The sequence below is a fragment of the Wolffia australiana genome, chromosome 1, assembly GCF_029677425.1.
Source record: "Wolffia australiana isolate 7733 chromosome 1, ASM2967742v1".
Classification (NCBI taxonomy): Eukaryota; Viridiplantae; Streptophyta; class Magnoliopsida; order Alismatales; family Araceae; genus Wolffia; species Wolffia australiana.
This window is the reverse complement of record NC_135835.1, coordinates 23320199-23346278: the sequence shown is the minus strand read 5'-3', so window position 1 is coordinate 23346278 and position 26080 is coordinate 23320199. Positions and strand designations below refer to the sequence as shown.

At 41.9% G+C, this 26080-nt stretch overlaps 1 non-coding gene and 1 pseudogene across 1 annotated transcript; one reads left to right on the top strand and one right to left on the bottom strand.

Annotated features, from left to right (window-relative positions):
* Nucleotides 1-4062: 4062 nt before the first annotated feature.
* Nucleotides 4063-5467, bottom strand: LOC144711570 (putative aspartic proteinase GIP2 pseudogene; annotated as a pseudogene).
* Nucleotides 5468-22123: 16656 nt separating this feature from the next.
* Nucleotides 22124-22231, top strand: LOC144714295 (small nucleolar RNA R71). The gene has a single exon (XR_013584309.1). It is a non-coding gene; the product is annotated as a small nucleolar RNA R71 (small nucleolar RNA).
* The last annotated feature ends 3849 nt before the right edge of the window (nucleotides 22232-26080 follow it).

Sequence of the window (26080 nt, the reverse complement as noted above, 5' to 3'; positions counted from 1 at the left end):
CCTTTTTTTATCGTTTTCCTCTTTTTTAACGCTCTGATACCTAAATATAGTCAAACTTACTCTCAGAGAATCTAGTAATTACCAATAACAGGTTTTCTAACTTCTCTCATTCTCTTTTGTTCCATCTTTTTCCAATTGTTAACGCTCCAAGATACCATAAAGTTCATAATTTGGAATGAAAACATTTTACTGATTTTAATTCATACATAATCAAAATATAAAATTTATTCTGCTATATTGTTCAATCAATGATTGATCATCATGTATTCACCAATGCGGTGGTGATGAAGGTATATCATGTTCATAAAATATTCAAAAACTTATACCTAATGGCCAAAGGTAAATGAAAAACAAATGCCGGGAAGATAATATTTAAATTTGTCTACGATTCAAGATACAAATAAAAATGCACAATTCAACATGGCTCAGATTTAAATGTTTGACATACAGCAAAAAAGTGAATGTTATTGAGAAAATAAATCTAAAATTGGCATTTCAAAATGATTTGTCTATTTTACAGGCAATACCAAAAATATGCACATTTTGAGATAAAATTTGTCAAAGTATTGATACAACTAATTTGAATTATAATGTGAATAAAGTAGTCCACTTTAGAGAAGACATGGAATTGATGAAATTGTTTGTATCTTAAAACGAGAATTCTCTAGGTAATGCTCAAGAAAATTTTAATGAAGAAAAAATATCACAGTTATAGCATACTACAACAATGAAACTCCTACATATTTATAGGCACTCTCCCATAACTGCCTATGGACTTAAACAACCCGGACCACACACCTGTCCATGGGCCTGGTCTTCGAAGACACTAGTCTTTAACTCGTCAAAATCTGCTCTTGCCTCCACATCTCCCTAACAATCAATGATCACTTCTGACTTGATTTGCTCCTTGAAATATTCAAACTAAACTCCTATAATAACAGAGTCAACATTAATATCCAACAGAGGCCACGACCAGGACGTCTTCGGCTACCTCACCGCTGCAGGTGGTCCGGATGAAGGGGTTGTTTGAGAAGAAGCTGTAGATGGTGCCGCTGCTGCAGCCGCTGAACCCGGAAGGGGGGCACTGGGCCGAGTGGCAGCGCACCGGCTGGAACGAGGAGGAGACGAACCCCCGGTCTCAGTCGACCCAGAAGAAGGAGCCGCCGAGGTCGATCACGGCAGGGACCGGCACGAGGGGGGTCCGCTGCCGGAGCTGAGCCACGTACTGGCGCGTGGCCGCTTCCTTGGCGACCGCCACCACGAGGGCCTTGGGCCGCTGGACGTCAGAGACGGCGAGGAAGACGAAGAGTGGCCCAGAACTTAATGGTACTGGTTCTCTTCCGGGCTATACTGTTAGATTAATTTCTTAATCAATGGACAATTATATATATGTATGTATATAATTGCATATTGTTAAGCTATCAGTTATAAATCCCAATTCATATGTGATTCACTTAATGACGGGATTAAGACATTTATAACAATAAGTGTGGTTATTAATTGTGTAGAGACTAAGCTTGTCTTAATTATAATGATGGGATTAATTAAGATAGGCTTAAGAGGCTTAAGTATCTCCTCTTCCTATAAATAGGGGCCAGGTCCTTGCGTCATAAGCTAATTGACTTTTCTCCTGAGCATCCCATTACTCAGAGAGACTTCAGGTATGTTTTACATTGATTTACATTCATGTACGATCTTCATCATCCTTGAGAATCGATGCAAGAATCCTGCAGATCTAACATATACAGCCCAGAACTTTATCGATTTGCGCCACTGGCAGTTATTATTCATCCCGCACTTATTACAAAGGGGAAATACTACCTAGCATCATCAACTTTCTGTTTTGTTCAAAAAATAGCACCAACTTTCTGTTCTGTTCAAAATATAGCACGCGCCAACAAGAAGACGCCAAGTGGCATCTTCTTTTTTTTTCACCAGCGATGGTCAAAATGCTGACGTGGATTCCACCGTGGTAGCCAGGTGGACTCCACGATGGCATCCGCGCCAGGTGGACTTCACTTCAGCATTTTGACCATCGCTGGGCGTTGCCGCCGCTGCCCGTGGCTGCCCATCGCGGGCGGATTCCACCGTGGCTGCCCGTCGCGGGCGGCCGCCGCGGGCGCCCGTCTCTGGCCGCCGCCGCCACCCGTCGCCGGCCACTGCCGCCGCCGCCGTCCATCTCCGGCCGCCTCCGCCGTGGTCGGCGACCGTCTCCGGCCGCCTCCGCCGTCGCCAGCCGCCGGCCGTGAGAGTGAGACTGAGATAGTGAAAGACAAAGAATACCAGAGGGAGAGAGAAGGGCGGTGAGAGAGTGAGAGGGCGAGACTGAGAGAGAGAGACTGCAAGAGTTATGGAGGGATAGAGGGAGTAGCTAAAAAGAGTAGAAGCGGGAGAGAGCAACAGAGAGAGAGGGGGTGACAGGGAGAGCCGGAGACGGGAAGTGAGAGGGAGAGAGAGTGAGAGAGCAGGCGAGAAGGAGAGAGTTCAGTAGGGAAAGAGAGCGCGAGGGAGAGGGAGCAGGCTAGAGGGAGAGAGTATGAGAGAGAATGAGAGAGGGAGAGAAGGAGAGCCAAAGTGAGGGCGAGCGAGCAGAGAATCGAGAGGAAGAGAGAGGTGAAAGACGGAGGGAGGTGGATAGAGAGAGGAAGAGAGAAAGTGAGGGTGAGAGAGGAGGAGAGGGTGAGCAGGAGAGAGGGTGAGAGAGAGGGCAAGAGGGCGAGAGTGAGAGGGCCTTGAGAAAGGAGAGGGAGAGCCGGTGGCAGAGAGAGGAAGGGAGGGAGGAATGGGAGAGTAGGAGAGAAATAGAGAGAAAGCAAACGAGAGGGAGAGAGTGAGAGCGGGAGAGAGGGCGATATGGAAGGAGGGAGGGAGAGCGAACGAGAGGGAGGGTGAGACCGGAACGAGGGAGAGAGCGGAAGAGAACGAGCGAGAGAGAGGGCTACAGAAGTAGCGAGAGAGAGAGAGACAGAGAGACAGAGAGAGAGAGAGAGAGAGAGAGAGAGAGAGAGAGAGAGAGAGAGAGAGAGAGAGACACAGACAGACAGACAGACAGACAGAGACAGAGACAGGGAGAGACAGAGACAGAGACACAGAGACAGAGACAGAGAGGAAAAGAAAACGAGAGGGAGAGAGCGGGGGACAGGGCGAGAGGGAGGTGTTAAGAAATGTGGGGAGAGGGAGGGCGAACAAGTGGAAGAATGAGGCTGAAACTACGGGAGAGGGAGGGGGCGGAAAGAGAGAACGAGAAAGAGAGAGGGGATGAGAGACAGAGAGAACGAGAAAGAGTTAAGGGGAGAGAACTAGGCGAGAGACCAAGAGAACGAGAAAAAGAGGGGGGAGAGGGGGCGAGAGACAGAGAGCATGAGAGAGAGGGATGGGAGACAGAGAACTAGCGGGAGCCAGGGTGAGACGGAGAGGAGAGAGAGCGAGGGAGAGAGAAGGAGCAGGAGAGGGGGAGAGGTCGAGAGAGAGAGAACGAGTGGAGAGAGGGAGAGACGATGAGAAGGAGAAAACGGGAAGGACCGAGGAAGAGGGTGAGCGAGGGCGAGAAAAAGACGGGCGGCCGGCGACGGCGGAGGCAGCCGGAGACGGTCGCCGACCACGGCGGAGGCGGCCGGAGACGGACGGCGGCGGCGGCAGCGGCCGGCGACGGGCGGCGGCGGCGGCCAGAGACGGGCGCCCGCGGCGGCCGCCCGCGACGGGCAGCCACGGTGGAATCCGCCCGCGACGGGCAGCGGCGGCAACGGCCAGCGATGGTCAAAATGCTGACGTGGAGTCCACCTGGCGTGGATGCCATCGTGGAGTCCACCTGGCTACCCTGGTGGAATCCACGTCAGCATTTTGACCATCGCTGGCAAAAAGAAGACGCCACTTGGCGTCTTCTTGTTGGCGCGTGCTATATTTTGAACAAAACAGAAAGTTGGTGCTATTTTTTGAACAAAACAGAAAGTTGATGATGCTACGTAGTATTTCCCCTATTACAAACGATAGTGTCGGGAGGTAGAGCGAAAACCCACAGAAAACGATACTGGCCGTCGTCTGAAGAAGAAGAAGAAAGAGAGGGGGAGAAAAGAAGAGCGTGTTCGAAGGACGCAGAGCCAGGGAGGCTAAGGCGAGGAGGAGGTGAAGTTGAAGTTGGAGCAGCTTGTCCGACGGAAGGGGAGAGAAGAACTGAACCCCAGCCGGGACGAGGCGAGGTCGAACTCGAGAAGATTGTCCTGAAGCTGGCACCCGCCGATAACGATGGCGCTCGTCACGTCCGGACCGCCGTCGACGAAGGCGAGGCAGGAGACTTCCGCGCGCACGTACACCACCGAGTTAGCCCCGAACACGCGCCAGAACACCTGCGCGCTCTGCAGCACCAGGTCGATCTGCGCCACGTTCGGCCCTACCCGCGTCGCCCCGACGTTTCTCGAGTCGAAGCAGAACCCGAACGGCTTGACCGGCGGCACGGACCGCAGCCCGCTCTCCTTGGCAAACGCCGCCGCCACGGCCCGGAAGATCGAGCCCTCCAGGACCGTGTACGGCTCGGCGGTCGAGATCCTCGTCCCGCCCCGGCCCGTCTTCTTGTTGATCGTGAGGAGTCCGGCGTTGAACCCCGCGACGCGCTTCCCGTTGACTTGGATAGCGGTCACGCCGATGAAGTACTCGGGGGGCGGCTGGCCAGAGGAGAAGGCCCCCGTGGTGGGCTTCGGGTTGACGAGGAGCGGCGTGTAGAGCAACGAGGAGGACACGTCGATGCTGGGGAGGAATGGGTTGAGGCCGCCGGGGAGGAGGCGGTAGGGGCCGCCGCCAAAGAAGGCGACGCCGACGGTGTTGGAGAGGCAGAGGGCGAAGCGGCGGCGGAGGCCGAACTTGGCGGCGAGCTGGGAGGGGAGGGCGACGGGGTTGCGGCCGAGCCCGGCTATGCCCTTGGCCCCGCTGGCGAGCCCCTCGAGCAGGCCGGTCGAGCCACATCCGTAGAGGGTGCGCGCCGCGGTGGCCAGCGGTCCGGGGTTAGAGCCGTCGGTGGAGGCCACGACGAGGACGTCCTCGGCTAGCTCGCCGATGGAGCTGGTCCGGATGAAGGGGTTGTTCGGGAGGAAGCCGCAGATGGTGTCGTTGATGCAGGCGCCGGACCGGGCTGCGGCGCACTGAGCCGAGTTGCACCGCACCGGGCTGGACGAGGAGGAGACGAACCCGCGGTCGCAGTCGACCCAGAGGAAGGAGCCGCCGAGGTCGACCACGGCCGGGACCGGCACGAGTGGGGTCCGCTGCCGGAGTTGAGCCACGTACTGGCCCGTGGCCGCGTCCTTGACGACCGCCACCACGAGAGCTTTGGGCCGCTGCGCGCCGGCGCCGGACTCGGCAACAACGACGAGGAACACGATGCAGGCCAGGCGGCGCCGCCAGTCGCAGGAAGACGCTAACGGTGACGCCATGGATGGCTGTTTTGCTTTGCTGTACACTTTGTTACTTCGCTGGTTATTTATAGGCTTGCAGAAGTCGCCCGCCTTCCACGTTCCCGCTCTTCGGTGCAAGAACTCTCTCAGTGAATACGGGTTTTCTAAATTATTAAATACTGTTCGTCGTTGGAGTTTCGCTTTCTTTCCTTGAGAAACAAGCAGACAATATTTTTTTCTGGGGGAGGGAAGGCGGTATTAATACTCCGTAGTTTTGGCCTGAAGTATGTCTCTGTTATCTGGGTCAAGAGTTTTGGGCTGGTGCGGATGTGGACATGGCTCTAATCGGCTCGGATGTCGAGATACACGTGGAGATTTGGCCTGGCGACGAATTTGAACTTGTAGAAAGAAGCCGCGTGGCAGTATTTAAATAAAACCAGTCTGGATTCTCCAAAACTGATGGCCTAAGCTTAGATGAGCATCTCTCTCTCTTAACTCTGCCTTGTCCCATTATGATATTCGCCTTGGTCAGTGAATGGCTGATAGGATATGAACTTTGACTGCGTCAGTCCAGGTTGTGAGAAATGATATCGGTTTTGACGATTATTTCTGGTCAACATCGAGTATTTATAAGGAAATTTTGATTTATCAAAGTAAATCATAAAAGCTTTCCAGAGTTAATTTAATCTAAACGATCGGCTTGCGTACTCCCCTTCATATAGGTCTGGATCGTCCAGGACGGGGACGATGGACGGGGCGGGGCGAAGTTTGTCCCGTCTGACGTCCACAATTTTCCTCGGGACGAAGGACGGGACAGTTTTTCATCCGGCGGACGGTTTTTCGTCACGTCCGGGATAAAAACCGTCCCGTCCCTCGTCTCGAACGAAAGTTTAAGTTTTGAATAAAATTTATATTTCATAGTCTCTTTTGAAATAACCAACGCGCCCTAGCTGGCAGCTGCTTTCTTAGAAATTGAAAGAAGAAGACCTCCCCAGCTCGGCCTCTGGCGCAGTACAACCCCAATCAACCAGGTCGGTGGCCCTCCGCGCCCATTTGCATAGTCGAAGACCGCTTCCCCGACGTCGAGGTATGTGCCATCTGATTTATCTTCTCAGTGTGTATCTATCTCACTATAAATCTATCTTTTTATTTAATATCTATGTATCTTAGAGTAAAATTTGTGGATCCTATGCTAATTTTGACTGCTGAAAAATGCCCTATCTCTCTATTTCTCTAATCAGTCTACGTATCTATCTCTCTGTATATGTCCATCTATCTATTTATCTTGCAGTGGAACTCTCTCTCTCCCTATCTATCTCACTGTCTATCTATTTATCTTACTGTCCACCTATCTATCTCACTTTCGATGTATCTTAGTGTTGATCTAACAATCCCGCTGTGTATCTATCCACCTATCTCACCGTCAATCTATTTGAATGAGTTTTTGAATGAGTTGTCATCTTCTCCCCCTGCTACTCAGTGTGTACCAAAACAGTTCCGCTTCCGTATCATGTAGCCCAATGTACTAAAGTATATGGTTCATTTTACCTGTAATCACGAATTAGTATCCCACAAGCTGTACTTACACGGCATCACCGCACAACGTACGAAGGAGGGGTTTGTCAAGCTCATCTGCAACAACGACCTTCCTTGGCAACTTGTCAAGAGGAAGTCGTTTCGAAGACTATGGTTCTACGGGACACAAGTGTTCGGGGACATCCCTAGTCCGGATGTGGTGAAAGCAACGGCTTATAACATGTATAGAGAAGTCCAAGGGAAATTAATAGAGATGTTTGCTGACGTTCACAGTGTCTCCCTTATAGTGGACGCTTGGACATCACAAAATAATCTAGCCCTTTTAGGTGTCCCTGCCCACTGGATTAATGCCGACTAGAAGCTCTGTGAGCTACTCCTTGCTATCCGGCAGATCAAGGGATCCCATTACGGCACCAACTTGACGAGGATCATCGTGGAAGTTGCATATGAATATGGAATCAAGTCGAAGCTTTGTGCCATCACCAAAGACAATACATCTAAAAGCAGAACGATGCTGGCCTATATTGTAGATCAACTAAAGACCATAACCCATAGTTCACTATCGATTGACACGTACCATGCATTGCCCATGTACTCAACCTCGTAGTCCACGCGGGATTGAAGATCATTCGTAATCTTGGGGCACCAGCAAGAAGTACGCTATGATGCCGAAATTTTCACACAAATGCAGCACTGGACACGGATGAACCAACTGAATCACAAGCCGACAAATATAGTACAACAACAGTTGCACCCTTGGGAATAGTCGTTTCACGTGTGCAAGCCATCATCAACGCTATTCACAGAATCCACACAACGAATGGAGAAATAAATTGATATGTGAAAAATGTTTGAGCTCCCAAACTCGATCAAGATAAAGGTTGACTGTCCAACATGCTGAACTACACCTTCATTATGTTAGAACGTACTCTTGCCAAGAGAGAGGTACTGGACCATATGGCCGTGAGTTTCCTTTCGACGTCGTCTAAAGATTATGCCCTGCGCCAGGAGTACTGGGAGTTGATTGAAGAATATTTGTGTATCCTCGGGCCACTGTGTAAGGGTTCCGACTATGTTTGCTCTACGAAGAAGTTGGCAATCACTGAAGTAACATCATTGATCGCGTACCTGAAGACTCAACTTGAGCAGGCTATGTGCAGTGCTGGGGCAACTTTGGATGTCGAGCAGAGGGATGTGTTGCGCTCGACACTGATGATGACAACGACAACTCTTGTAACGGTGAGTTACATTTTATCACTTTCTGACCTTTGCTTGAGCATGATTATTTGTCTTATCTCTCTCCTTTCCACGTAATAGCGTAAACGGGAAAAAACATGAAGGCGGTGGATGGGTTTACATCCTTCCTGCTTTACGGTAAGTCGTGCTTCTACTCCATTTGTGAACGCAGTTATTTGTCTTCCATATGCGTACAAAGAATCTCTCTCTAATGCGTTAGTTTGAATTTTTTTCATAGCTCTTATCTTTCGTCCCCAAAATTCCATTTTTAATGTGAATGTAGGACTTTCCATTTTAAATACACAATATTGAATACATTTTCTTGGGCTTTGGCAAATATTTGTGATTCACCTCGCCGTAGAGTAGCTGATATGCATTCAGATGTGCGGCAGGTTTAGTTTGTGCTGGTGGAGAAAATACATTTTTACGCCTAAAATTTGACTTTGTCTAAACGCAGGACATGTTTATGATTCTAAACATGTTGGTTTGCCACTTGAAAGTGCATTGCGTTTGAGCCAAGGACAAGGATAAGGTGATCCAAGGAATTTTTGATTCAAGATATTTTGCTTTCCTTGGATAGGTGATCCGATGAATATTTTATGTATCTCTAGATACCAACAAAAGTTGATTTGCTTTTGTATTCCTTGTTGACCCTTTCTGGGCTGTTTGCCACCTTAACTGGTAGGGAGAGAGAGAGAGAGAAAAAGTCTAATCTGAGTTACTTGTCCAAGGAGTATATAAGATGTGCCCAAGGGTCTCACACACTTTTCCACCATTCTTTTGGACATTATGAATTTTAAATAATTTTTCCGAGATAAATTATCTTCTTAGGAAGTTAATCGTGAAATTTTGAAACTTTTGAGTCCTGCCTTATGAGTCAGATTACTTATTTATTTTCCAAATTACAGGATTTTTTGTGGTGGAGATATTGGCCCTTATGTAATATAGTGTTTTCTCTCCTCTAAGTGGTCAGGGACCCCCTCCCCCAAGAGGAGAAAGGATTTTAATTTATTTTTATGGTTTTCTTAGAGATATTCATCTTGGACCACGGAGTCATTTTGGGTTATTGTTTACAGTTGAATGTTGTTGTCTGTATCTCCTTATAAAGACAAAGGTGTGAAGACATAAGGGTTCGAGTGTCTCGAGCATGCAGCATTTTGCTACCCATTAATCACATTCAATTTTTTCAACAACATTTTTACATTTTTTTCCATACGACATTGATTTGATTTCATTGTGGACAGAGTAAAAGTGCGAGAGGTGAGACGGCAATCTCAACACCGTCACTCTACACCAAAAGTGAAGGTGATTTTGAGAGAGTTGGATGGACGGCTGCATGAACTATGCATCAATATTCTGTCTCAGATAATGAAAAAATGATCCATACTATCTGGTGCACCTTCGCTGTGACTGATGAACACCACATGCCCATATCTAGCCCTACTCTGAATTTCTTTTCCATTTTAGTTCGTGTGTTATCCTTTCAAATCCAAGGTACATCTCGAAGGGTAGTCGTCAGAGATATATGAAATTTTCTATTGCTCATCTCATTGTAAGATGGATATAAGAGTACTTAAGAAAACTGATCAATTATGCACACCCTCTGTCATATTAAAGCAAGGAAATTCCATGGAATACCCATCTGTTTCATTTGTAATAGACATTTTAAGACACTTTTTCATTAGATTGATTTAATTGGGAATAAAATAATGAAATATCTACATTCATCTGGAATTTAACTAATGAAATTTAAATCCAAATTCCTACCATGTAACAATCAAAAGAATTTTTGCGAAATAATTATTTTACAGTTTGGTGGGCTTTAAATTATAAAACCTTCACATCACTCAAAAGATTTATTGCATTCTTCGTGAAATTAATAAAAGGATAAAGGGTATTTGAAAATCAAAACTTAAGCTACTTATCTGGTCAAGTGATCAAATATTGTAATTAACTACTACAATACGACTATAAATTCATGTATGAAAGACATTTTATTGTTAGTCAATAATGGATTAAATTTCAATTTTTGAAAATTTTCAAATCTAAACAAATATTTTTATTGGAATCTTGACAAATTATTAAATTCAAAATTCGTCCACCTTTCATCCGTCCACTGTCTGAAGATTCTGGACGAACAAATGTTTCGTTCTATGGAAAGAGATGTCCCATCCGGTCATCCTCGGACAAAATTCCATCCAGTAATTCATCCGTGCACCTGGACGAGACGCTTTTTTCGTCCCAAGATGAAAAATTCATCCCGCCCGCGTCCCGGATCTATATCTGTGCATTCTATTGGTTTTTATTGCACCAGGAGAAAGAGCCTGTATCGTGTTTCGGTATTGGAAATGATGAATAATTTAACTATTAGTGCCAAAGAAATAACCCAGGATAGCCAATAAGGAAAGAGAGAAAGAGAGAGAGAGGGACTCGTCAAACTCTTTTCAACTTCCTTTTTTTCTCCTGGTTTCATCGTCTGAAACTCTTATCCGCTTCCTCTCTTTACTTCTGCCCTTTCTTTTCTTTCAAACTTTGTTCTTTCTCTTTTTTTATCATTTTCCTCTTTTTTAAGGCTTTGATACCTAAATATTAGTCAAACTTACTGTCAGAGAATCTAGTAAGTACCAAGAAGAGGTTTTCTAACTTTTATTATTATCTTTTCTTCCATCTTTTTTGAATTGTTAACGCTCAAAGATACCATAAAGTTCATAATTTGGAATGAAAACATTTTAATTATTTTAATTCATACATAATCAAAATATAAAACTTATTCTGCGATATTGTTCTTCTTAATAATTTAATCATCATGTATTTACCATTGCGGTAGTGATGAAGGTATATCATGTTCATAAAATATTAAAAAACTTTTACCTTTGGATCGCCAAAGGTAAATGAAAAACAAATGCCGGGAAGATAATATTTACATTTGTTTACTATTCAAGATACAAATAAAAATGCACAATTCAACATGGCTCAGATTTAAATGTTTGGCATACAGCAAAAAAGTGAATGTTATTGAGAAAATAAATCTAAAATTATAATTTCAAAATGATTTTTATATTTTACAGGCAATGCCAAAAATATGTTCATTTTGAGATAAAAGTTTTCTTAGTATTAATACAACTAATCTCAATTCTAATGTGAATAAAGTAGTCCACTTTAAAGAAGACATGGAATTGATGAAAATCTTTGTATCTTAAAATGAGAATTCTTTAGATAATGCTCAAGAAAAATTTAGAATAAAAATACCACAATTTTAGGAGTAATAATAAAACTAAATGTTTTCAAAAAAAGGACTTCACACCATAAACAAATTTTCAAACTAGGTTTGGCTATTTATTCAAGTTTCGGTATATTATTCTTACTATTCATTAACTTCTCTTTTTGGGTCTTGAAATAAAGATTTGAAATAACATTGATGTTTTCTTTGATTTTAAATATTTAGAACTAGGGATATACGCTATGAGAAATAATGATTGTAAGAAGAAAGAAGGAGAGCTCCTGCATTCATGTCTTTTTATCTATGAGGTATTTAACTCCAAATGATAAAGAAATAAGAGGCCTTCATGAAACTGAAAGAACATAAAATCCAGATAAATAAATAAAATTGTCGAGAAGCTTTTAATGGAAATATATGTGGTTGGCAAGCCAATGACATTATCCATATCTCGTCATGTTCAATAATAGAACATCTTCGTTACAGTGCATGTGTGATGCTTATAATGAAGTCTATGAATATGTGATCAAACTTAGTTAATTATGATGAGATTGCCATACAGACATCATTAGTCTTCAAGCATGTGTTCTTGATTTTCTTATTCAAATGATACTCGATAAGGACATCAAAGTATACTGATATAATAACTTTCTTTGGTGATTTTAACTATTTGTTAAAGATAAAATCAACTAAATGATATAAAACTAGTCAAATAGTTTTAAATAAATAAAATAAGCATTTATGTTTTTTATTATAGGTTTTAATATATGATGACTGTGGTCGGTCTTGTGGCCATTAGTGTGAGGACACTAAGGATAGATAATGGATGATCTTTAGCAGAAAGTGTTCACAGAAGATAGGGATCATCTACAGTTGGTATAATAGGTAACAACTCATTGAAAATAATGAGATGAAGTACTTGCTCAAGGTAGTGAAATATTAAACAAGGTTTCTCTGATAATTTTGAAGGCATAAATATTAAATCAACTCACAGTTTAGGGTTTAACAGTTGACCATACAATATGTCATCCTAGGAGTGTCAAGTGGTTGAGGGACTATATGTACATGATAACCGATGATGAACATGTTCAATGAGTGAGTCGATACATGTATTTGCTAGAAAGGAGGTTTAGCTTAACATCCTATGGGTTGGAGACTCAACTGATCAATTGGGCTAAAGTCAACATGACATTAATAAATCTATATGATGGTTAACTTAGTTAACTTCTGAGGCCTATAAAGGTTACTAGGCTGCTAGAGTCGTTACTTAGACCAATATATAGGCCTAGGAGTTTACATACAATGGCCTTTCGAATGTTGAAAAAATAATCATTTTGTATAAGAGGAGAAGGCCTTGAATGAAATTCCCTCAAGAAAGAATTGTTAAGGGCCTTCCCCTTCTTCTCCCTTCTCTCCTTAGCTCCTATCTACTCCCATCATGATGGGGAGGGTGTATAGAGAAGGGACGGAAGAGTAAGATTTAGATAATGCAGAGTGAATTATGGACAGAAAAAGATACGAAGAGGCAGTATCGTAATGATACCGTGGAAAGGGAGATAGATGATAACCTGCAAAGTAGTATGAATAATGAATAAATTTTACATTATATTTCTGTGTTTTAATGATTTAATTGCATGTTATCATATTAAAATAAAGATAAATCACTTAAACTCTCATTTTATTATTATTTCATATTTTGTATCATTTTATACATGGAATTTAACATTATTTTAGTGAAGAAATATTTTTTACAGGGCCTTAAATATTTTGCTAAAGGTTAATAAGGGTTATTCAATTTTTTCTGGATTTTCTGAATATTTTTATGTAATTTTTTGACCTCTATATAGCCCATAAATGTTTTTCGTATCTTTAATATATATATATATATATTTTTATTGGGCATTTTATAACATTATATATATATATATTAAGGCATCCACGTCATTCGTCCAAATTTCGGACAAATGATTGGATGATTAATTATTTACGTATTTAAAAAGAAGTAGAAGAAGAGAGAAAAGTCAAAAGTCCGCCATCGACACATCGAATGAATAAATAACAAGAGAAATAGAAGAGAGAGAGAGAGAGCGAGAGGAAAGGTCAAAAAAAGCGGCAGAATATTTTTTATATATATATGTGGTCGGTGAGCCGCGTGCATTTAATGCACGCGCTGTGCATGCGTTAAAAAAAGGGAATTTAGCACCCTACATGCTAGAACTTTCAAAGTTTGGCAGATACATGCCAAACTTTGAATTTGACATCCTACAGTCCAGATATTTTTAAACTGCCAGATCTAGGACGCGCCCGCTGACGTGGACACCGCCTGCCTGCCAGGTGGAATCCGGAGAGTCCATGTAAGACGGGATTCCACCTGGAAGCCAGGCGGTGTCCACATCAGATACCCAATTTCTTATGGGGATTGAAGGGAGAAGGGAGAAGGGAAAGGGGAAGGGGAAAGGCCTCCGGCGGGGAAGATTTCTGAGGCTTCCGGAAGACTTCCCGGAGATGTCCCACACCAGTCCTCCGGAAAGGCCTCCGCGACCTGGGAGGGCCTCCGGCACCAGGCCTCCGGGGGGCCGTCTTGGGTTTAAAAGGCCGCTTGGGTTTAAAAGTTTGCAAGAAGAGGAGAACGACGAAGGCCGGTACGCACTTCTCGACCCCGATTCGTTTTACCCCACTCCTCTTAGTGCCTTTATGGCGGGTATGCACTTCTTCTCTCACCCAAGATCGTAGAAGAACAGAGAAGAAGAAAGATGAAGACGAGAAGAGAATAGGAAAAAGATTGAGGAGTGGAGAGGAGGGAAGAAGATGAGAAGGGGAGAGAAGAAGTAAGAATAAAAGAGAAGAAGCAAAAGAGGAGAAAAAGTCAGAAGAGAAGAGACGAAGAAATAGGAAGACGGGAAAGAGAATAGGAAGAAAGATTGAGAAATGAAGAGGAGGGAAGAAGATTAGAGGAGAGCAGAAATTTAGAAGAAAAGAGAAGAAGACGAAGCAAGAAGAAAAAGAGGAGAAAAATTGAAAACAGAAGAGAAGAAGAAATGGGAAGACGAGAAGAGAATAAGAAGAAAGGTTGAGGATTGGAGAGGAGAGGATTGAGCTTTAACCGTAGGAGGCCACGCAGGCTGCCGACGGCCACCGGAGGCCTCCTTGCATGGCCTCCAGCAGCAGGCCTCTAGAGGCCATCGGAGGCCATGCTGTCGGGAGATCACCTAGAGGTGGTCTCCGGTGGCCGCCGGAGGTCTCCCGGCGTCCTGCGTGGCCTCCGACGGCCCCCCGAACAGCCTACCTCAAAATCTGAAGAAAAAAACCTAAAAACCAAGAAAAAAACCAACCTTCGGCTCCCCATCGACCCCTCTTCCGGTTAAAGCTCTTGAATCCTCGCCCGAAATCTTCGCCCGAATCCGGCAGCCTCAGAAATCTTCCCCGCCGGAGGCCTTTCCCCTTCCCTTTCCCCTTCCCCTTTCCCTTCTCCCTTCTCCCTTCGATCCCCGTAAGAAATCGGGTATTTGACGTGGACACCGCCTGGCTTCCAGGTGGAATCCCGTCTTACATGGACTCTCCGGATTCCACCTGGCAGGCAGGCGGTATCCACTTAAGCGGGCGCGTCCTAGATCTGGCAGTTTAAAAATATCTGGACTGTAGGATGTCAAATTCAAAGTTTGGCATGTATCTGCCAAACTTTGAAAGTTCTAGCCTGTAGGGTGCTAAATTCCCTTAAAAAAATAAAAGATAAATTCGTTAGCGCGTGCATTTAATGCACGCGCTAACTTTTCTCTTTTTTTATGCTTTACGGCGTCGAATTTCCGCGTATACGCGGAAATCGACGCCGTAAAGCAATAAAAATATTTTATTACGCCGGTAAGTTCACCTCTCTCATTTTTTTTACAATACTTTCGGTCAAATAATGCGGCTGACGAGGAGAACAAAAGTGTTTTTTGTCTTTTTGTGTTCAACGAAGAGTTCAAGTGATGTGGCGGCCGACGCGGACAACGAAGCCCTACACGTGATCCAATGAAGCGGAAAACGAGAAAAAAGTCCAGCCAATAAAATAAATCCGATTTTTAAGGAAAAATCAAGAGATCCAATGGCTCAAAATTACCCTCACTAAAACCTTGATATCTTGAGACTTACAAGTCCGATTGGGCTGAAATTTTGAGGGTAGGTTCGTCTTTACCCCCTCTATAATCCAGATGGTTGGATCTTTAAATGGAGGTCTGGAAAGGGGTGAAATTCACTTTTGGATGCTCTCCCCCAAGCAATTGGCCAAGAAGGACACAGGAGGGAGTCTAGAAGTCGACAGATCTTGCTTCTTCAATCAAAATTGTAAGTTTCTGATTTGTATTTCATCACTCTTCTTGAATGATTCTAAAACGCCGAGGCATGGGCAGAATGTACATGCCCTAGAAGTGTGTTTTGAATGAAATTAACATTCTGTTTTGATTCTGATTCAAGATCTGATTTTGGTACTTAATTCTATATCGATTTAAAACATTTCTGCTTCATTAGATTTTTGATTCAGGGTCAGATTTCAGTTTTTCACCAATTTCTTCATTTTCTCTCTCTAAGATAATTTATGTAGTTTCTCTCTCTAGATTTCAATTTTTATTGTTTAGGAATTTAATTTAATATATAAAAAACCTAAAAATAAAATTTGAACCGAAAACTCATCTATCTTGAACTCCAATTTAAAATCCCTTTCTTGATTATTTAATTCCCAATTTTAATTCATAAAATTGTTTTAAAATTTATATAATCGGGAAATTAATAATCTGAATTTATCTGAGCTTAAAATTATAATATTCTTATCTTGAATTGTCTGGCCGAAATATTAAAAATCAAAATTAAGTTTTACTTAATTTTCATTAATTAAAGAATATTATTAACGATAATTGAGATTTAATAATTACAAAATTCATTCACATTTGAAATAATCCATTAAAATTGGATAAAAATTCTGATTTGTTGCCTCCTTGTGGTTCGACCCCCTACTTGCTCTATATTCCTATTTAGTGATTAAGGGAATTATAAATTTATTGTATAAGTCTAAAAGCCCAAGGACGACGTATTTTGACGTGTATTTTTCGGCTTATCAATAGACGTACTTGGGATATAGGTATATCCTCGGTAGTGGAAGCAAGGTGGTGGAATCAAGTTGTGATGGACATGGCGTGAAGCGTGTGGAAAAATGAGGAGGATGGAAATGGTGTATTCTGTGCATAGGACTTGGAGCATGACTGCCCACTATTTTGGAATAAAAGTAGGCTAATGGTGGGACAAAATACAAAAGTGGGATCGGCTATGTTGAGCTGATGGAATGGGGGCTCTTAATTCACTCATCACTCCCCTTTGAAGCATAGAGCTTCTACCCTTGACTTTCCATCATCTAATCACCTACTAGACACCCTCCCCAATTTGAAATTGAATCCACATCGCTCAGAATCACATGTGTTGCACCTCAACATGTTCTTGATCCGCTCTAGGAGCTTAACTTCTCTACACATGTTCTCAAACCACTGGATGAAAGGTATGACTCATGTATATGCATGTTAAAGATGATTAAAAGCAGGTTCAATTCATATAATATTCTTTAAAATTAAATGCATGAGTCACAGTTCACCACATTAAATGACCCAGCTCCCCCCCGACTAAAACTTGCATGGTCTTCAATGCATAGCTACTAAAATTATGAAGAGTAAAACTGAGGTGAGAAGGGCAAACAGTGATATTGGAGACATTGGGCCCGATGGCATTATGAATAAGAGATCCTGGCCATAGTGTTGATTTGCTGAATCACATACGCCCGCAACCTGGTCAAAGTTACCATAGAAGACAAAACAAAAATAAGGAGCTAACATAATAAAAGAAAATAATGCAAAGAAAATAAATCCTAAAACATAATAAAAGAAAACAAATCTTGTCGAGAACTCTAAGCAGATGGTGATGTCTCCGCTTCTAAAGAAATGTCTTCATTGGGGGGGTGCGGCTTGTGTTCCAAGAAGGGTTTCAAACGCTGCCCATTGACCTTGAATTTGGCTCCATGTGTTGGATCGCAAATGAGGACAGACCCATTGTCAAAATGTTGGCATACGACGTAAGGTCCATCCCATCTTGATTTAAGCTTTCCTGGAAAAAGTTTAAGTCGAGAAGTATATAGCCAAACTTTTTGTTCAGGGACAAAAACTTTCCTGTGTATGTGTTGATCATGGAACGCTTTCATCTTGGCTTTGTAGATGCGTGAATTTTCATATGCTTCATTCCGCAACTCCTCCAATTCATGCAGCTGCAATAAACGATGTTCACCTGCATCATCTAAAGATAGATTAAGTCGCTTAATAGCCCATAAAGCACGATGTTCGATTTCTAAAGGGAGATGACAGGCTTTTCCAAAGACTAACCTGAATGGCGACATTCCTAACGGGGTTTTATATGCAGTCCGATACGCCCATAGCGCATCAGGCAACTTACTAGACCAATCCTTCCCATTAGGGTTAATAATTTTTTTCAAGATTTTTTTAATCTCCCTATTTGAAACTTCAACTTGGCCATTGGCCTGAGGGTGATAAGGGGTGGTAATACGATGATGAACTTCATATCGTTTTAACAATTCTTTAAAGACTTTGTTGTTGAAATGAGTTCCACCATCACTAATAATGGCTCGTGGGCATCCAAATCGGGAAAATATATTATCTTTGACAAATTTAACAACCTCTTTGTGGTCGTTTTTTCGTGTTGGTATGGCTTCTACCCACTTAGAGACATAATCAACACCTACCAAAATATATTCATATCCAAAAGATGGGGGAAAGGGTCCCATGAAATCTATGCCCCGAAGATCAAACAACTCAACTTCAAGAATAGGATGTAGAGGCATAGAAGCCTTGCGACCTACATTTACCACAGCTTGACATCGAATGCATCTCTTGCAGAATTCATATGCATCCCGATGAAGATGAGGCCAATAAAAGCCACATTGTAGGACCTTATGTGCAGTTATCTTGGAGGCATAATGTCCTCCGCACAAAGATGAGTGACACGACTCCAAAACTCTCCATTGTTCATCCTCTGGTATACATCTTTTAAAAATTTGATTGACTCCCAATCTAAATAATTCAGGCTCATCCCAATAGTAATACTTGATATCCTTAAAAAACTTTTTTCGATCATCATAATCCCAACCTTGTGGCAATTGACCGGTTACCAAGTAATTTACTATATGAGCATACCAAGGTAATTTCTGCGTAGAAATTCCTAAAATATGTTCATCAGGAAAAGAATCTATGATGGGGGTTAGGGATGGCAATGATAGGTGGGAGAGGTGATCAGCTGCACCACTGTCCACTCCCCGCCTATCTTTAATTTCAATGTCAAACTCTTGCATTAGTAAAATCCATCTCATTAATCTAGGTTTTGTCTCTTTCTTGCTTAACAAATGTTTAAGTGCAACATGATCTGAAAAGACTACAATCTTACTTCCTATGAGGTAAGATCGAAATTTATCCAAAGCAAAGACAATTGCAAGTAACTCTTTCTCTGTGGTCAAGTAATTTACCTGAGCGGCGTCGAGAGTCTTACTTGCATAATAAAGAGCTGTAGGTTTCTTGTCTTTGCGTTGTCCCAAGACAGCTCCTACTGCATAATCTGAAGCATCACAAAAAATCTCAAAGGGTTCACTCCAATTTGGAGCTTGTAAGATGGGAGTTGTAACTAGTGCCTCTTTAATCAAATTAAAAGCCAACTTGCATTCATCATTCAAAATAAGTTCTTTTTCTTTAGATAGAAGCAAAGTGAGAGGTTTAGCCACTTTGGCAAAATCCTTAATAAAGCGATGATAAAAGCCTACATGGCCCAAAAAACCCCTAAGTTGCTTTAGGGTCGATGGAAGTGGAAGCTCCTTGATGATCTCGATCTTTGCCTTGTCCACCGCCAGCCCCTCCTTACTGATATGGTGACCTAGGACGATCCCCCTGTCCACTATAAAATGGGATTTCTCCCAACTGAGCACTAACTTGTTTTCTTCGCAAATCTGTAACACTTTATCTAAGTTAGACAAACAACACTCAAAAGATTCACCAAACACAGAAAAGTCATCCATGAAAACCTCAAGGCACATACCAATCAGATCAAAAAACATTGCACTCATGCACCTTTGAAAGGTTGCTGGTGCATTACAAAGTCCAAATAACATTTTTCTAAAGGCAAATGTTCCTAAAGGACACGTGAACGTAGTCTTATCTTGGTCACTTTCATGAATGCTAATTTGATTGTATCCTGAGTACCCATCTAAGAAACAATAAAAACTTCGTCCAGCTAATTTTTGAAGTATTTGATCAATAAAAGGCAGAGGATACCGGTCTTTTTTTGTTGCTAGATTTAACTTTCTATAATCTATGCATACTCGCCAACTCGATGCTACCCTAGTTTGGATCTCTTCTCCATCCTGATTCTTTTGAACAGTAATCCCTGTTTTTTTGGGTACTACATGAATTGGACTAACCCACTTACTATCTGAAATTGGGTAAATGAATCCCGCTTTCAGCCATTTGGTAATTTCTTTTGACACCACATCATAAAGATAAGGATTTAGTCTACATTGATGTTGTACTGAGGGCTTGGATCCTTCCTCGATAAAAATTCTATGCTGGCAGACATCATGGCTAATTCCCTTGATGTCTTCTATGGTCCATCCAATAGCGCTCTTGTGATGTCGTAATACATCTAATAGGTTAACTTCCTGCTCGATGGTGAGGGTCGAAGAGATAATCACGGGATATGTCTTTCTTGGACCTAAGAAAGCATATTTAAGGTGAGAAGGGAGAGGTTTCAATTCTAATTCGTTAGTGGGCATAGATATGTAGCCATTCATACTTTCGCCCTTCGTTTCACTACGGTCATCCTTCTCCCCCTCATAAACACTCTCATTCACTGCCATCATATCATACATTACTTTCTCTATGGCATTGCATTCATTATCATCATCATCTAGGGAACATGTATAAATATCTTCCTGGCTACTATTGGGGTATTTCATCAATTGAGAAATTGGTAACTCAACCTCTTCTTTTCCCATGCACAATTTAATTTTTTCTTCATTCCAATCAGTGTTCACTCTTGCGGTAGCTAGGAATGGGCATCCTAAAATAATGGGTGCATGACTAATTTTTCCTGAAATTTGTACATCCACTACTTTAAAATCCATAGGAAATGAGCACTTTTCTACTTTCATAACCACATCCACCAACTGACCACATGGTCTTCTAATTGATCCGTCCGCTAACTGCAATTCTAAATTTACGGGTTGTAGTTCACCAAATTTAAAGGTCTCAAATAAAGCCTTAGGCATGATATTCACACTTGCTCCTGAATCAAGTAAGGCTTTGGTGAATACTTCTCCCCTAATTTCACATTTAATCACTGGTGCTCCCGGATCTTTGCGCTTTTGAGGTAATTCATGCAGAAATATTGAACTAATATTCTCAGAAAGTTGAATCCTCTTTTTCTTCCTAGGGGGGGTGTGCACAGATTTTTCACAAATTTGGAATAATCAGGGATGTACTGTATCGCATCTAAAACAGGAATTTCAACAGTAGCCTCTTTCAAATACTCAAGAAGTGGGCTATATTTTGATTTTTCTTTCTTCGCTTATAAGGCACTAGGGAATGGGATAGGTGGGTAGTATGCTTTTGGGTCGGGTTCCTTTTCCAGATTTTCCTCTACCCCTACTTCTTCATCTTTTTCTAGTTCCTCCAACTTATCCTCTACTTCCTTTTGTTTCCCTACAGCTGCAAATGGATTAGGCAATTCTTTCCCACTTCTAAGTTTTGATATAGCACTTAATTCTCCTACTTGTTTTTCCGTCATGGCATGCATGTTATGAAGATGCTCATTAGCTATGCTACACATGTTATCAACATAAAGTAAATTACTAGGATTAATACAGGCCTGAGTAGGGAGTTTACCTGGTTTGGCGCCCATCTTCATGGGGTCTTCACAAGTACCTTGTGGTGCTCCCCCGTGCACAAATTGTTGACCGCTGTGAAGGCCAACCTCCGCCTTGAGCTTTTCCATCTCTCGCCGATGCCTCTCCTCCATTTCTTCGAAAAGCTTGATCATCCTCTTCTTGTCTTCTTGCAGCTCCTCGATTACCTTGGTGAGAGTCGCATTAGTGGGATCTGAAAAATTTCGGTAAGGTTGATAATGTTGTTGGTGATGGGGATTGTTCGCCTTGGATTGAAACTGTTGTTGGGGTGGTCGATTGTTGTTGTTCCACCCCTATCCTCCCAAGTTTCCTCTAGCGGCCCATTGACCATTGTTCCCTTCCTGCCTGCCTATATCATTCACTTCTGAAATCATAGGGCATTCTTCTCTGGTGTGGCTATCACTTGAGCACATTTCACATCGATTCATTTGGTTGGGTGCTCCTCCACTATTCTGACCCTGCCATAATGAGATCATTTTTTCATTCATCTTTTCTATGGCTTTTCCCATCATGACACCTATCTGTTTTTCAATTCGATCCATAATAATCTGGGGTTCAACCCCCCTAACATCCAACAATCCACCTTTCCGAGGAGTAACCCTAACATGATCGGAGGCATCTTGGTGATAGGCTAAATTGTCGGACATCTTTTGTAGGAGTGCCATGGCTTCATCTTCGTACAGATCTGCTATTGCTCCTCCACTTGAAATATCAACTCTTCCTTTTTCCACATCATTCAAGCCTTCATAAAAAATTTGCACTAGCTCCCATTTTTGAATGCCATGGTGGGGGCACTTCCTAAAGAGCACCATCAATCTCTCCCATGCTTCGCTAAAGGTATCATTTCCCTTCTGAAAGTTTCTAATCTCTCTTCTGAAAGAGTTTGTCCTCGCCACTGTATAATATCTTTTTAGAAAGCTCTTCTCCATATCATTCCACGATTCGAAATTTGTCCCCAATGTTCTAAACCAATCCTTGGCTCTATTCTTAAGGGCATGAGGGAATAGTTTCATTCTCACAACTTCCTTTGAAATTCTGGGATAAGTGCAACTATCACAGGCTTCGTAAAATTTTTCTAAGAAGTCATAGGGCTCTTCGTTTGCCTTCCCTAAAAAGGATGGTAATAACTGAAATTGGTGTGGATCAATTCTAAACATCACATCATCTCCAATAGGGGCAGATACCCTGGTTAAGATGGGGGTTTCAGCTGGTGTGGAATACTCTCTAATCCTCCTACGTCCATCGTTAACTACCTCAGGATTTCCAATGCCATTGCCTATTGGGTCCATTGGTAAAGTTCTAATCAACGTCTCCTCTACGAATGTGGGTTCGGTGAAAGATGATTCGGGTGTGGCGGAGTCTACTATAGGGGAATTTCTGTCACTGCTCCCTGATTCAAATCCAGACCTAAGCTTCATACAAAACCACTAATTCAAACACAACACTCGTTAGTCATTAGCCACCAAATCACTTTGAATTTAAAATTGATAACAAGGATTCTTATAAAAAAAATTCGATCAACACTTGCCCTATTTCGTTTATGAATAAAGGCACTTTGAATTCCTTAGCGTTGCTTCCCCGGCAACGGTGCCAATTGATAAGCCGAAAATAGGGGTAAAAATTATGAATTTTTAGCCCTTGTCGTTGTGAATTTTGGCTTAAGCAATAAAATTTATAAAAACTCTACTTAAGGTGTATAGTGATAAGTACGAGTGTCGTCCAAGGGAAGCGAGTGAGAAATTCAATTTGATGATCTTTTTGGTGTTTTAGTCCTAATTAGAGTGAATTTAATCTTCAATGAGGATCAAGTCACCCTAATTAGATGAGAATTTAGAAGGGCGGGTAGAAGAGGTGAGATGAGTAGAAGAATTATGGACTCTAAATTGACTTCTTTGATCCTACTGAAAGGATCCAAGAGGTAAATTGAGTTTGGTTTGTTTTTGCAACTTTGGTAATTCAGAACTGAAATGGGTAGTTCAATCTACTAAGAATTAAAACTAAATTTTTTAGAGTTTTTCTTTGGTAATGCAACTGAATGCCTGGGTAAATCCCTCAATTTCTCCTCTCAATCCTAATCAGGGCTTGTACATGCCGCTCAAGCCAAGCGATTTAGAAGTTCAGATTAGAATCGAGAAAAAGAAACAAACAACTTAACCAATTTCATTCAAAATGCATCTAAGTTCAAATACAATGAAGGGAAAAAGTACCAAAAGGGTTGATCAAGGCTGGGGCTCCTCTCTGTCTTGTAGCTGTGATAGAGAACCATCAAGAATGACCCCCCTCCTCTCGAAATTTGGCTTTTATACCTAGGTAAAATGTAATAAATTACCATTTTACCCCTAATGAGTAATTAATTTATATCTACCAATACAAGCTTGATCTTAATGATCCAACCGTACAGATAAAAAGAGGGGAGGGGATCAAGATGAACAAATCCATAAAAAAATCATCTCAATCGGACTTCTGGATCAAAAGTTATTAATAAATGAAGTTAAGCCCATGTTAACCATTGGATTAATTCATTTATTAATTAATTTAATTTTTTTAGCCGCAGGCTGACGTGTCGCCCGTCTATTGGAGACGACTTTTCAAATTCCACAAGCGGGTTCTTTCTCCTTGCGCCACGTACCCCTTGGCGAAAATAAGAAAACAAAAGAAAATTCAAAAAAAGCGCGTTTTGCATACGTTTTGATACGCACGTAAACGTGCATTTCTTCACTATTCAATCCACTTGTATGTTGCCATGTCACCGCCCGTGCACGCACATTGTACGCGCCGCACAGGCGGTGAACTTACCTCCCGACGATGGTCTTCATCGCACACCGTCGGATTCTCATCCGACGGCCGCGATGGAGCCACGTCGCGTAGTCAAAAACTTCCCTCCGCTTTTGTAGAAAAAACCTTCAAAAACAACGGAGTTGACGCCTGACGCCCCCCATAGGTAATTGTAGATATACCCCTCCGCGGATTCTCTCTCCTCCGTTTTTTTCTAAAACATTAAAGCAATTAATAATATATTTCCAATAAAACCCTAAATGATTTTTAATTATATCTTTACGCCTGTAGTGGCGACCGAGAGCTGTTTTTAGGGTCTTTCTGCAACGAAACGTTGCAAAAAGGCCCTTGAAAGTTCAGAAATGGTAAAAATACTTTTTTTTCTATTATAAATATACCTTTTTTTCTTAGAATAAATGCATTTCCTCTTCAAATAAATCCCAGAAAAAACCTAAAAATTCATAAAAAATTCTAGAAAATTCTAAAAATTTCACTAATTCATTCCCATGCTGATAAATGTCGAAATAAAATATTAAATATGCCATTTTCATTCAAAAATAATTATTTTGAGCTTCAATAAATCCTTTAAAATTCATATAATTAACAGAAAATTAGGGAAAAATCAGAAATTACTTGAAAACATTATTTTCATGTAAATATATGATAACAGCCCAATTTTAAGCTCTTTAAATGCATAAAATCATGCTAATAACATGAAATAAAGATAGAAATTAGGGTGTTATTAATAATCATCTATTAAAGTTATTTGGGTGCCACTTATCCTAGACAGATGACCAGAAACTACATTTACACACCCTTTTTTATCCTTGATTCTAAATAAAATTCCTAGAGCAATAGGACCCATCTAATCAATCTTGGTTTGGCTTCTTTCTTTGATAACAAATATTTAATTGATGCATGATCAGAAAATACAGTAATTTTAATTCCTAAAAGATAAGATCTAAACTTTTCTAAAGCAAATATAATTGCTAGTAATTCCTTTTCTGTAGTTGTATAGTTAAGTTGTGCATCCATTAAGGTTCTACTAGCATAATAAATAACCACAGGTTTCTTGTTTTTTCTCTGGCCTAAAACTGCTACTACAACATAATCCGAAGCATCACACATCAATTCAAATGGCAAGGTCCAGTCAGGACCTTGCAAGATGGGTGCTTGTATGAGTGCTTCCTTTAATTTTTCAAAAGCAGCTTTTGCCTCAACATTTAATTCAAAATCATTATTTTTAGATGACAGGAGGTTCGTAAGTGGTATTGAAATTTTTGAAAAATCTAAAATGAACCTTCTGTAAAAACCTGCACGGCAGAGGAAACCCCTAAGGGTTTTTAGATTGGTTGGAGGTGACAGGTTCTAAATGATCTCTATTTTTGCCTTGTCCACTTCCAGTCCACGATGGCTTACTAAGTGTCCCAACACTACTCCCTCCTGCACCATAAAAAATGAGATTTTTCCCAACATAGTACAAGGTTAGATTCAATACACCTTTTTTCAATACTTTAGTGAGATTTGATAAATAATGTTCAAATGTAATCCCAAAGACAGAAAAGTCATCCATTAATATTTCTAAACATTCCCCTACTAAATGATGCCGGACGTCGTCAAGACGTCGTCTGGTCGACGCCGAGGGAAGCGGCTTGGTATCGAATCAGGACCTCTATCGGACAACGACGATCACCGTCCTCTGATAATGCTGATGGACAGAAATAAATGACGACGGAATTGCATGAAAATTCCTACTATAGTACGTGCGAGCGCCGAATTGCGGTGTTCCTGTTCCAGAGATTGACGGGATCACTTATGGTTAGGTCAAACGAACCTCTTGAACCTCACCTGAGGGGGTCGAGGGCGACTATGTTACCAAATGGGAATACCTCGCTTAGATGCTCACACTCGTCGGGCTCGCCCGACTCGAACCAACCGGGTAAGACTCTCTGAGAAATC